Source organism: Aegilops tauschii, chromosome 4 (assembly GCF_002575655.3).
Source record: "Aegilops tauschii subsp. strangulata cultivar AL8/78 chromosome 4, Aet v6.0, whole genome shotgun sequence".
Lineage (NCBI taxonomy): Eukaryota > Viridiplantae > Streptophyta > Magnoliopsida > Poales > Poaceae > Aegilops > Aegilops tauschii.
The window spans coordinates 164,943,122-164,956,957 of record NC_053038.3 but is presented as its reverse complement, the minus strand read 5'-3'; the positions used below and the strand labels follow the sequence as shown (position 1 = coordinate 164,956,957).

The following is a 13,836-nucleotide window of genomic DNA, read 5'->3' as shown; positions in this document are numbered from 1 at the left end:
TATAGCAGCCCCGGCTGTGGGTGTAATAATGGTATTGATGTCCTCATCGCACATGAGCCCTACAAGTTCTGCTACATCATATAACACACATACAAATAGGATCAGCCTAAAGGGCTCCAATGAGCTAGAACTCTGCTTCCTCCGACTTCTTTGTCCTGATGCTCGCGAAGAAACATGAAAGTCCAGCATCTACACGTTATAGAATAAAATGTTTAGGCACAAAATAAAAGTAAATCTAACAGTAAATAAAAAAATAATGAAGGCCAATCCGTGTGCATAAATACCAACAGAACATGCAAAAAGAGGTGTTGCTAGGAACTGAGAAATGTACCAATGGTATGGTAGTGTTGCTGTATTAGGGTCGTCCCAGCTTGTCCCTGCCCAAACGACATGATGCTCCGCTGATCCATGTACTGCTCTAGCGTCACTTCCGCTACCACTACTGGAAGAAGCTCAGCTCATCGATCATCTGCACACCAACAAACCAAGAAGATAGCCTATTTAGCCTACTGAAATAAACCCATCCATCAAAATCTTCTTACTAAACATCAACATCAAATCAACAACACTGAATTGACATGCATAAAAGGATAGAGCTAATACAGGGCAGGTATATGGGTATCAAAACAAACAAGAAAGGAACGACAATGTATTTTAAGTACTTCAGGTTTGAGCCATTTTCGATACTAAAATCAATACATAGCAGCCAACATTATGTGTGTACAACCAGTCAATAACTACTACAGCCAGTCAACATTATGTGTGTACAACCAGCCAACATTATGTGTGAACAACCAGTCAGTGCTACACATGCGCCCATGTGAATGTGATGTGATCTGCCGAAACAACTACAACCAGTCAATGCTGGCAGCAGAGAACAAGATCCATGGACAACAACGAGGTATGTGTGTACTGTGGTAATAATTATGTAACACTGGAGCAAGACAGTGTACTATATGTCATCATCAAGCTCAAGGAATCATTCTAGCTAGTATCAAATCGACAGCAACAACATGAGAGGAGAAGAAGCTCCCTAGTATGGAACAGAACAAGATCAAGAGCATATCACAAAATTATGAGCTGAAATCAAACACAAGCGACTCCGAATTACTCATTTAGATTGTACATGATAATGAGACGCTGACACGAGACGACAGACAGTACTAGTAGAATGCAACAGGACGTTGCTTGCACATCGCCATTGTGCCAGAGGTCTTCCAGGCATATGTTTTTCACCTGATCACCACCTCCCTGCATGCCACACACACACATTGCAAGTTAGATTACATAAACAAATTGTGTTTCTAATGCATGCATACCACTAACAGAGACCGTGGTGTTCTAGGATGATGCAGAGTCCATCTAACTAATCAATATCATATAAGTTAACTTGGCACCTGTAAGATTTTTAAACACGTACTGTGGCTTCACACTTACTTGGGAGTAACCCATGAGGTCTGAAAGATTCAGAGTTAACAATCAACTCTGATTCAAATTCAGAATTTAGATTAGAAAATTTACATCATGATTTCTGTTTACATGCATGCATGATTCGTTCAATTTTTTGAAGTATAAGCGAAGATCCAGCATGTCTTAAGCAAGAGGAAGCGCGGAGCTCCATGTACAAATTGATTGAAGCACAAGATGTAGCTACTTTATTTGACTTGTTATTTTGTTTAGTTTGCCTCACTCAGCTGAGATGATGAATCTGGCAGGCATGCGACAGCAACTCGTCAGCCACCATGTTACAATCTCTATTATAATACTAGAAGGTTTACTTAACTTGCAAAATTCAAAAAAGATACAAGTAGGAGCTTCCCTGAATAAAACTTATGCCAGCGTCAGGCCGTACATGTCACTGAATCTTCAGGGCATCATAAACTAACAGGGCCATCATAATCATGTATAGTACAGCAAAGCCATTGCCACCATGTTTTGTGTTTTTAATGCATGCATACCACTAACAGAGACTGTGGTGTTCTAGGATGATGCAGAGTTCATCTAACTAATCAATATCATATATGATGCAGAGTCCTCCGGATGATGGAATACCTTTCACATGGAGGAGGTTAACCGTGGTGTTCCATCTCTCACCTGGAAGGGTGGTCCTCCTTGCTCCCGGCAGCGGGGCTAGCTGTCGTGGATCGTGGGACTTGGCGCTCGCTGGAGGTCAACGATGGGCGGCGCATGTCCCGTCGCCCGAAGCAGAGGACGAGCGGGCGTCGTGGCTTAGATGGCGGGGCGGCAGAGGCGCAGGAGTGGTCGGCGGCACCGGATCATGGTGGAGATGAAGCGGGGCAGCGACGCGGACCAACTGCAGCGGCGGCAAGCCCCGCCCCGCCGCGTCAGCACTCGCGCTGAAAAAGAGAGGATCAATGAAACTAGAAACTTGTCCGAGTAGAACTAGATAGAACAACATTGATTGTCTATCTAGGATAAATATATATCAAAATGATTTGAGCTGCATTTTAAGAATTGAGAAAGCTAAGAGCTAAGAAAGCACAACCATGTAAACTACAGTTCGAGAGCTAAAGAAAAAACATGTGGTTGTACTGAAGAAAAAGAAAGGTGCTCAACTACAACACCAACTATTGTACTACGTGAGCTACAATTTTCAAATCAAAGAACAAAAGTCTGTAGAGTGATCCGACTACTCATCACAGAAATCTCATATTATACTGAAAAATGGCAACTCTTGTTTGGATAGGAAAGTTCTAAGCAATTCAGTTCATACAACCACCCCTAAAAAATCATGTGTTTTTTGAAAATTCTAGTGCAAAGAAACATGACCGAGTGCGCCACACCAACATAAGCAACTTACTACAGTACCAACTAATCTGCCACTTTGCCCCTAAAAAAGAAACAATCTACCACTTTGGCCCCTATTTTTGTAGCATTTCAGTTATAGAAACTGCAACTTTAATTGCTAAAACATGTCGCTAGTACATTGAAAACTGGTTTATAGACAGGCAGTAACCGTGGTGAATGTACACTTGGAGCTAGACCAGGATGTAAAAGGTTCTTACCAGTAACCGCAGTCAGTAACCAAGCCATGCCTCTCCTGTCTATTCGCAGCTAGTTGGGTAGCCTCGGCAGTTCAGAATCTTCTTGGGAGCACAATGTAGTCGTCTCGTTCATCCACCACCCTAAACATTCAAGTAAACGGAAGTGAGAGCTGGGAGCTAACTTAAGACAGACTGCAAAGAATCAAATTAACAACTAGTTTTTAATGCCTAGGGGTACACACAACACATATATACAGTTAGAAAAATTGAGCGGCCGGGGGGGGGGATTAAGTGGATATGCTACGTCCTCTTCATAGGAGGCAATTCATAGGTAGCACTCAAGGTTTTTTTTTGGTGGCAATTATTCTCGATCTAATTGTGCAAATGAATCCAAAACATCAAATGGATTGCAAATGAATTGATTCTAGGATGCAAATGAAAACATCTAAAGACGGACACACAAAGCATCTCTAAAGACAGACACACAGAGCATGGCAAGGACCAGATGCTACGCAGAGCTACCACCTAGGCAGATGGGATCGAGCGGGGGGCAAAAAGAGGTGGATGACCGGCGACCTGAAGGCGCGCCAGGCAGCGGAGCCGGGGCCGGGAGGTCTCTGCAACGACGACCACGGCGCTCTGCGTGAGGAGGGAGGGAAGCCACATCATGTCACGTAAGGGAATGGAAGAGAAAGGAAGAGCAAATCGGGAGAATATCTTACCTCGACGAGCAGCAAAAGGACGCGGACGACCGAAAGGAAGCAGACGACGCCATGGAGATGGAGCACCAGGTCCAACCCATGGGGGCGCGGATCTGCAAGCCGACCCCGTGGAGGAGACGGAACTCTAGGTCCAGGCCCATGGCGGACCCGTCAGCCGCAGCCGCCGCCGCTGCCATGGGGATGGAGCTCCAGGTCCAAGCCCTTGTGGATCTGGGAGCCGCCGCCGCCTGACCTGCTCGGGCGCATGATCTCCCTCTTCTCTTCCGATGAGGTGAGGGGAGGTGAGGGAGGGGGAGCGCCGACGGCGAGGTCGGAGGGAGACGCGGCAGCCAGGATCTGGCGCCGGAGGTGGCGGCGGCAAGGGAAGGGTGCAGCGCTAGGGTTAGCGTGAGAGAGAGGAGGGCTTGCTGCCGTGGGTGGGGTTCGCGCGAGAGAGTAGGGTTGGGTGGGGTTCGCGCGAGAGAGGGGGGTTTGCTACCGTCGGATGGGATGGATCGATGGACGGATGGATGGACTGATGTTTGCCAGGTCATCGATCCAAGCCACTAGTGATTCCACCAATCAGAATTAAGCTTAGGTAGTTTTGTTTTTTTCTTTTGTTTCTCTTATAATTTTCACCCTCTAATTTAGGGTAAACATTCAACATATGAACCACTTATAGTTTGCTAAAATGAAACAATAGTGTGCACATGTGTGTATCTTGGGATGACAAACAATGTTGATGTGGGGGGTTTTCACTTTCATTGCACAAAAGAGCCATTTTCCATTTTTTGAGTGCCCCAAAAAAGTTTTTTTGTGAAGAATCTACCATATATTTGTTGCAAAATTGGACCAAATCATTTTTCTAAAATATTAGGCCATATTTAATGCACAATTGACCAAATGGTTGGGTGTCAGAAGCTTTGATGCACCTCTGGTGAAAAAGACAAATTTCCGCCGATTCCGTTGGAAGCGGGTCAAATTTGAACTGTAGCTGCCTCATAGTTTGCTCTTTATTTTTTACAAAAATCATTTCTAGGTACATAAGTATCTATTTAATCATAGAAACATCAAAAGTTTTCCAAGATTCAACCCCTAGCTAGGAACGGTCAAGCCTGCCGTTTTGACCGCATTTTGAAACGGGCATAAGAAATGAAAAAAATCGAAAAATTGGAAAACCTTCGCATTGTGTCATTATATGTGACCAAGTTTCAAGAAAAAATAATAACCTTGTAATACGGTAATTATTTTAAAAAAGTGTTCTTAGAAATGAGCTATCATGTGTGAAGATTCATGGCTTTCAAGCCAAATGATCAATCTTATGGCCACATTCATGGCATAGTTTGTTCAAATGATCTAATATTGTGCACACGGGTGCATCTTGGAATTCCAAACAATGTTGCCTAAGGGAGTTTTCATTTTCTTTGCACGGAAATTTCATTTTCCATTTTTTGAGTGCCCGAAATGAGTTTTTTTGTGAAGGACCTACCATATATTTGTTGAAAAATTGGACCAAATCATTTTTCTAAAATATTAGGCCATATTTAATGCACAATTGACCAAATGGTTAGGTGTCAGAAGCTTTGACCCACCTCTGGTGAAAAAGACAAATTTCTGCCAATTTAGTAGGAAGCGGGTCAAATTTGAACTGCAGCTGCCTCATAGTTTGCTCTTTATTTTTTCCAAAAATCATTTATAGGTACATAACTATCTATTTAATCAGATAAACATCAAAAGTTTTTCAAGATTCCACCCCTAGCTAGGAACGGTCAAGCTCGCCGTTTTGACCGCATTTTGAAACGGGCATAAGAAATGAAAAAATCGAAAAATTGGAAAACCTTCGCATTGTGTCATTATATGTGACCAAGTTTCAAGAAAAAATAATAACCTTGTAATACGGTAATTATTTTAAAAAAGTGTTCTTAGAAATGAGATATCATGTGTGAAGATTCATGGCTTTCAAGCCAAATGATCAATCTTATGGCCACATTCATGGCATAGTTTGTTCAAATGATCTCATATTGTGCACAAGGGTGCATCTTGGAATTACAAACAATGTTGCCTCAGGGAGTTTTCATTTTCTTTGCACGGAAATTTAATTTTCCATTTTTGAGTGCCCGAAATGAGTTTTTTTTGTGAAGGACCTACCATATATTTGTTGCAAAATTGGACCAAATCATTTTTCTAAAATATTAGGCCATATTTAATGCACAATTGACCAAATGGTTGGGTGTCAGAAGCTTTGACCCACCTCTGGTGAAAAAGACAAATTTCGTCCATTCCGTTGGAAGCGGGTCAAATTTGAATTGCAGCTGCCTCATAGTTTGCTCTTTATTTTTTCCAAAAATCATTTCTAGGTACATAAGTATCTATTGAATCAAAGAAACGTCAAAATTTTCCAAGATTCAACCCCTAGCTAAGAACGGTCAAGCCCGCTGTTTTGACCGCATTTTGAAACGGGCATAAAAAATTCAAAAAAAATCAAAAAATGGAAAACCTTCGCATTGTGTCATTATATGTGACCAAGTTGCCAGAAAAAATAATAAACTTGTAATACAGTAATTATTTTAAAAAAGTGTTATCAGAAATGAGCTATCATGCGTGAAGATTCATGGCTTTCAAGCCAAATGATGCTTATGGCCACATTCATGGCATAGTTTGTTCAAATGATCTCATATTGTGCACAAGGGTGCATCTTGGAATTCCAAACAATGTTGCCTAAGGGAGTTTTCATTTTCTTTGCACGAAAATTTCATTTTCCATTTTTTGAGTGCCCGAAATGAGTTTTTTTGTGAAGGACCTATCATATATTTGTTGCAAAATTGGACCAAATCAATTTTTTAAAATACTAGGCCATATTTAATGCAAAATTGACCAAATGGTTGGGTGTCAAAAACCTTGATCCACCTCTGGTGAAAAAGACAAATTTCTGCCGATTTAGTAGGAAGCGGGTCAAATTGCAACTGCAACTGCCTCATAGTTTGCTCTTTATTTTCCCAAAAATCATCTATAGGTACACAAGTATCTATTTAATCAGAGAAACATCAAAAGTTTTCCAAGATTCAACAACTAGCTAGGACGGTCAAGCCCGCCGTTTTGACCGCATTTTGAAACGGGCATAAAAAATTCATGGCATAGTTTGTTCAAATGATCTCATATAGTGCACAAGTGTGCATCTTGCAATGACGAACAATGTTTCGTAAGGGAGTTTTTATCTTCTTTGGACAAAAAATCAATTTTCCATTTTTTTAGTGCCCAAAATGAGTTTTTTTGTGAAGAACCTACCATATATTTGTTGCAAAATTAGACCAAATCAAATTTCTAAAATACTAGGCCATATTTAATGTAAAATTGACCAAATGGTTGGGTGTAAAAAGTTTTTGATCCACCTCTCGTGAAAAAGACAAATTTTCCGCATATTCATTTCCATTTTTCGAGTTCCAAAATGAGTTTTTTTGTGAAGAACCTAACAAATATTTTTTGTAAAAAAAACTTCTCCATTTTTCAAAAATATTAGACCACATTTTATGAACAAATTTGTGTACACTAGAAACATATTTTATAGATATTAAACGGTTTTTAGTTACATCATCAACATTTTTAATAAATATTTTGATGTCTAATATTTTGAACACATGTCTACATTTTTTAAGACACATTGTACATATTGTTTATATATGTTTAACTTTTTTCAAATACATGATTAACATATTTTCATATATATTCCCAACAAAAAACATCTTTTCATACATACGTTTTGATGTCTATATTTGTTTTTACACATTGTACATTTTTGTATACATATAAAACATTGTTGATATTGGTTAGAAAAATTTAAATACATGAAAAACTTGTTATTTTCCCATTTTCGTTGGGCCGAATATATGTTTTTTGTGAGTAATATGAGGGCATCCACATTTCTTCCTGGATGGGTCGGGGCCTACATGGCACACAGATTTTTTTTAAAGAGAAGGTGGCCTCATTCCACCGAGGCCCAAGCCCACCTTGAGCGACACCCTAAGTACCAATGCATCCACGTTCACAACCTCATGACCATTTATATTGGTCGTAATCAGGTAGAAATAAGGTCGTTGACCACTCTTGTCTGCTTTATGACCATTTGGTATAAGGCAATTTCAGGGTTTGAGCCCTTCCAAGCGAAATGGCCGTGGATTTACGACCAATTCAGCCGGGGTCACTGAGAGAAGGTCACAAGTTGACATATTTCTTGTAGTGGAATATCTAAAGTTTCTAATGATATATTTTTTGTAATGCATGCCTCTTATTAACTTGGTCAAATTAATGACCTAGGTGTCGTAGGAGCGAGTCTGACAGTAATAGTGTAGGGTACGTAGGAGGAGGCAAGGTCCTAGCTACAGCGAGGTTGTACACACAAGTTTATGAGTTCAGGCCCCTCTCGGAGGAGGTAACAACCCTACGTCTTGGTGCCTCGGAGGCTTTGTCGACTAGATATGTGTTGAAGTTATAGGGGATGCGAACCCTTCTGCCAGAGGAGGGGGTGGCTTATATAGAGCGCGCCAAGTCCCTCCAGCCCTCGGTTACACAGGGTTCAATGTGAGTTAAGACAGGGTGTTACTGGTAACGCCAGCTATTAATGATCTTTATGACTACGGAGTGAACGCCTGACTGTTGCCATCCTGGGGTGGCTTTAAATCTTTTGTACTCCGAGTGATTCTTCATATGGTCGAGTAACACTATCATGGTCGAGTAACACTATCATGGTCGAGTGGAATTGGGTATCCGAGTGGAATATTTTATTGAGTGGATTGCACTTCAGGGTGATTTTAGTCGGTGGCTTCTGTTGGACTTTGAATGCCTTTGACTCTAGGGCAGTGTCCTTGGGTAGGATGTCTAGGTCAGGCCTAAGACCCTACCCTAGGTACATGTCATCGTCATTAGCCCCCGAATGGATTGAGGTCCGAGTGAAGAAGTGTTGAAGTTGGTTCTGACTCGATTCAATGCTTCGGAGGCATTTCATCAAGGTCTTGAAAGCGCACTGGTACTTTAACCCTGCATCAGTCGCCTCAATCGATTCTGGCCTCTGAAATCGCCGAGTAAACTATACGGCAAATCTTCGAGTAAATTGGAGTATGGCATCTTTGATGCGATTGAATGCTTTGTGGTCTCCCGATCTCTGGGATTCGAAATTTTGGAGAAGCACGCGGGTCGGGGCGCGACACAGTAAACGGAAGGACTAGATAGGGACTCCTCGATCTTTGTGCCACCTTTTTCGCCATGTATCGAGCCAGCGCCTGTTACGGGATGTGATAAGATCGCTCAGGCCCACGGGTTAGCCACTCGGATGCGGCCCCATAAAAAGCACCGAGGCCGATGCGAGGCACTGTGCATTCCATTTGTTCCCCTTTCTCTCCACTTCTCCGCCTCGTCGCTTCTTGCTCTCCACGCCCTCGCCCGTCCCTCTCGAGCTCCGCCGCCATGGTGAAGGAGAAGACTGTTAAGGAAATATGCCCTAGAGGCAATAATAAAGTTGCTATTTATATTTACTTATATCATGATAAATGTTTATTATTCATGCTAGAATGGTATTAACCGGAAACTTAGTACATGTGTGAATACATAGACAAACAGAGTGTCACTAGTTGACTAGTTCGTTGAATCAAAGATGGTTAAGTTTCCTAGCCATAGGCATGAGTTGTCATTTGATTAACGGGATCACATCATTAGAGAATGATGTGATTAACTTGACCCATTCCGTTAGCTTAGCACTTGATCGTTTAGTATGTAGGCTAGACCGTGCTAGAGACGCGAGCCTAGAACACTAACAAAATCACGGCGCTGCACGTAAACAAGGGAAAAGCACACTCTGGAATTATTTTTTTGCTCTGTTTTTTTTGCGCTCCTCTTTTTTTTGCGAAAAAATCACTATAATGGCAAGTGTCTCAAAACTCTTCCCAGGTCAAACTGACAGGATGGGCATGATTTTTTTTTTTTACTTTTTCGGAAATCAGGGCAGCGACGACGAAAAAGTGCGACAAAAAAATCACTATGATGGCACGTGGCTTAAAAGACTCGGAAAAGCCTAAAAATAGGATAGGCAAAAATATTTTTGCCTGCGAAAATTTTGGCCTAAAAACTGCCCGGGGGTTTCCAGACTTTTTTTTCCGAAACCTACTCAGGCAAGGAAACACGAATCGAAAATTAGACGGATCTCGAAAACAAACCTAATATGAAAGTAACTCGGATTGGTGGTGGATATATGGTGGTAGGATATGGCAGCGGTGGTGGTATATGGAGACGGATTGGTGGTGGTATATGGATACGGATTGGTGATGGTATATGGAGATGGATCGGTGGCGGATAAGCGGTGGTGGTAGATGGCAGGGGCGATGATGATGGTGCGGCGGCGGCGTGTCAACTTATGACCAGAACTCGAAACTTTAAAAGACTAGACTCTAAGACCAGCAACTAGACACGACGATGCAACCACAAATTCAACAAAGCAAAATACTGAAAAGACTATGCAAAGGCTCAGACTGGTTCAGATATGATGAACTAACCCTAATTTTTTGTGGCTTTTTTGTGGACTGTAGGTATGAAGAACAGAGTCGATCTAAACTACGAAAAACTGTAAAATCTCATCGAGCAACCTGGAAATCTGATACCACTTGATAGAGGCGAAGGTGTCCCGATGTTTCGATGAGATAGCAATCGTTTTCTGTGCGAGTTGACTTTGACGATCCGACTACGAACGTGCGAAGACGTCGCGCCTTAGCAATCGCTAAACCAACTTCCGAGGGGTTATTGACCACGCCGGGGCACAATCAACCTGACCACGAGGGTCTATTTCCTGCGAGCAAACGAAGAACAAGCAAGAAACTGAGATTGCAATCTGGATGTTGTGAATAAAAGAGGAAAGCTTTATTAATGAAGGTGCGGTTCTGTGACGCCTTTGTCTGGTCGTTGAACATAAACGAAGTACGCGAAGTTGCAGCTATGGCGAACTTTTAATCTAAACAAAACCCAAAGTCTAAACGATGCCCTAAGGGCAATATATATGGAGGAGAGAGGGGGAATTTCGTGGCCCTTGGAGGAGGGGTCCGAAACCAACACTAACTCTTGTATCCCCACACATACGGACTCTAAAAACTGCATATAATCAAGTATTTCGAAATTACATGGCCAGGCCCAAAAATAAGGTGACGCAGCACCTAGAATAGCCTCTGGACAAAATTTATGAAGAGGCATCTTGTATAATTCTTTCAAGGCTTCATGCACTCATTATGGTGGCTTCAAAGTCCTGAAATCATCACTTGTAACTCCGTTCTTGTCCCCCTTGCGCATGCCATCATCTCCATGCTTGAACTTGCTCCAAGGTTCATCTTTCTTGTCCAAGCTAGGCCCTTCATTTGTAAGCAAAACAAATGTATCCAATTTAGGCAGCATCATATTCTCATAAACATTGGCGTGCGCGAGCTCTAGTAATTGGTCCAGTATGTATAGCAGCCCCGGCTGTGGGTGTAATAATGGTATTGATGTCCTCATCGCACATGAGCCCTACAAGTTCTGCTACATCATATAACACACATACAAATAGGATCAGCCTAAAGGGCTCCAATGAGCTAGAACTCTGCTTCCTCCGACTTCTTTGTCCTGATGCTCGCGAAGAAACATGAAAGTCCAGCATCTACACGTTATAGAATAAAATGTTTAGGCACAAAATAAAAGTAAATCTAACAGTAAATAAAAAAATAATGAAGGCCAATCCGTGTGCATAAATACCAACAGAACATGCAAAAAGAGGTGTTGCTAGGAACTGAGAAATGTACCAATGGTATGGTAGTGTTGCTGTATTAGGGTCGTCCCAGCTTGTCCCTGCCCAAACGACATGATGCTCCGCTGATCCATGTACTGCTCTAGCGTCACTTCCGCTACCACTACTGGAAGAAGCTCAGCTCATCGATCATCTGCACACCAACAAACCAAGAAGATAGCCTATTTAGCCTACTGAAATAAACCCATCCATCAAAATCTTCTTACTAAACATCAACATCAAATCAACAACACTGAATTGACATGCATAAAAGGATAGAGCTAATACAGGGCAGGTATATGGGTATCAAAACAAACAAGAAAGGAACGACAATGTATTTTAAGTACTTCAGGTTTGAGCCATTTTCGATACTAAAATCAATACATAGCAGCCAACATTATGTGTGTACAACCAGTCAATAACTACTACAGCCAGTCAACATTATGTGTGTACAACCAGCCAACATTATGTGTGAACAACCAGTCAGTGCTACACATGCGCCCATGTGAATGTGATGTGATCTGCCGAAACAACTACAACCAGTCAATGCTGGCAGCAGAGAACAAGATCCATGGACAACAACGAGGTATGTGTGTACTGTGGTAATAATTATGTAACACTAGAGCAAGACAGTGTACTATATGTCATCATCAAGCTCAAGGAATCATTCTAGCTAGTATCAAATCGACAGCAACAACATGAGAGGAGAAGAAGCTCCCTAGTATGGAACAGAACAAGATCAAGAGCATATCACAAAATTATGAGCTGAAATCAAACACAAGCGACTCCGAATTACTCATTTAGATTGTACATGATAATGAGACGCTGACACGAGACGACAGACAGTACTAGTAGAATGCAACAGGACGTTGCTTGCACATCGCCATTGTGCCAGAGGTCTTCCAGGCATATGTTTTTCACCTGATCACCACCTCCCTGCATGCCACACACACACATTGCAAGTTAGATTACATAAACAAATTGTGTTTCTAATGCATGCATACCACTAACAGAGACCGTGGTGTTCTAGGATGATGCAGAGTCCATCTAACTAATCAATATCATATAAGTTAACTTGGCACCTGTAAGATTTTTAAACACGTACTGTGGCTTCACACTTACTTGGGAGTAACCCATGAGGTCTGAAAGATTCAGAGTTAACAATCAACTCTGATTCAAATTCAGAATTTAGATTAGAAAATTTACATCATGATTTCTGTTTACATGCATGCATGATTCGTTCAATTTTTTGAAGTATAAGCGAAGATCCAGCATGTCTTAAGCAAGAGGAAGCGCGGAGCTCCATGTACAAATTGATTGAAGCACAAGATGTAGCTACTTTATTTGACTTGTTATTTTGTTCAGTTTGCCTCACTCAGCTGAGATGATGAATCTGGCAGGCATGCGACAGCAACTCGTCAGCCACCATGTTACAATCTCTATTATAATACTAGAAGGTTTACTTAACTTGCAAAATTCAAAAAAGATACAAGTAGGAGCTTCCCTGAATAAAACTTATGCCAGCGTCAGGCCGTACATGTCACTGAATCTTCAGGGCATCATAAACTAACAGGGCCATCATAATCATGTATAGTACAGCAAAGCCATTGCCACCATGTTTTGTGTTTTTAATGCATGCATACCACTAACAGAGACTGTGGTGTTCTAGGATGATGCAGAGTTCATCTAACTAATCAATATCATATATGATGCAGAGTCCTCCGGATGATGGAATACCTTTCACACGGAGGAGGTTAACCGTGGTGTTCCATCTCTCACCTGGAAGGGTGGTCCTCCTTGCTCCCGGCAGCGGGGCTAGCTGTCGTGGATCGTGGGACTTGGCGCTCGCTGGAGGTCAACGATGGGCGGCGCATGTCCCGTCGCCCGAAGCAGAGGACGAGCGGGCGTCGTGGCTTAGATGGCGGGGCGGCAGAGGCGCAGGAGTGGTCGGCGGCACCGGATCATGGTGGAGATGAAGCGGGGCAGCGACGCGGACCAACTGCAGCGGCGGCAAGCCCCGCCCCGCCGCGTCAGCACTCGCGCTGAAAAAGAGAGGATCAATGAAACTGAGAAACTTGTCCGAGTAGAACTAGATAGAACAACATTGATTGTCTATCTAGGATAAATATATATCAACATGATTTGAGCTGCATTTTAAGAATTGAGAAAGCTAAGAGCTAAGAAAGCACAACCATGTAAACTACAGTTCGAGAGCTAAAGAAAAAACATGTGGTTGTACTGAAGAAAAAGAAAGGTGCTCAACTACAACACCAACTATTGTACTACGTGAGCTACAATTTTCAAATCAAAGAACAAAAGTCTGTAGAGTGATCCGACT

General features: G+C 42.1%; 3 long non-coding RNA genes across 3 annotated transcripts; all 3 read right to left on the bottom strand.

Annotated features, from left to right (window-relative positions):
* LOC141021254 (uncharacterized) lies at positions 1-1,268 on the bottom strand. The gene is made up of 3 exons (XR_012181669.1): positions 1,165-1,268; positions 332-469; positions 1-189 (listed from the first exon to the last, which is right to left on the bottom strand). It is a non-coding gene; the product is annotated as an uncharacterized lncRNA (long non-coding RNA).
* An 805-nt stretch (positions 1,269-2,073) lies between these two features.
* On the bottom strand, positions 2,074-3,670 carry LOC141021255 (uncharacterized). Its single transcript, XR_012181670.1, has 3 exons — positions 3,582-3,670; positions 3,027-3,146; positions 2,074-2,357 (listed from the first exon to the last, which is right to left on the bottom strand). It is a non-coding gene; the product is annotated as an uncharacterized lncRNA (long non-coding RNA).
* Positions 3,671-11,123: 7,453 nt separating this feature from the next.
* On the bottom strand, positions 11,124-13,535 carry LOC141021253 (uncharacterized). The gene is made up of 3 exons (XR_012181668.1): positions 12,348-13,535; positions 11,515-11,652; positions 11,124-11,372 (listed from the first exon to the last, which is right to left on the bottom strand). It is a non-coding gene; the product is annotated as an uncharacterized lncRNA (long non-coding RNA).
* Positions 13,536-13,836: the final 301 nt, after the last annotated feature.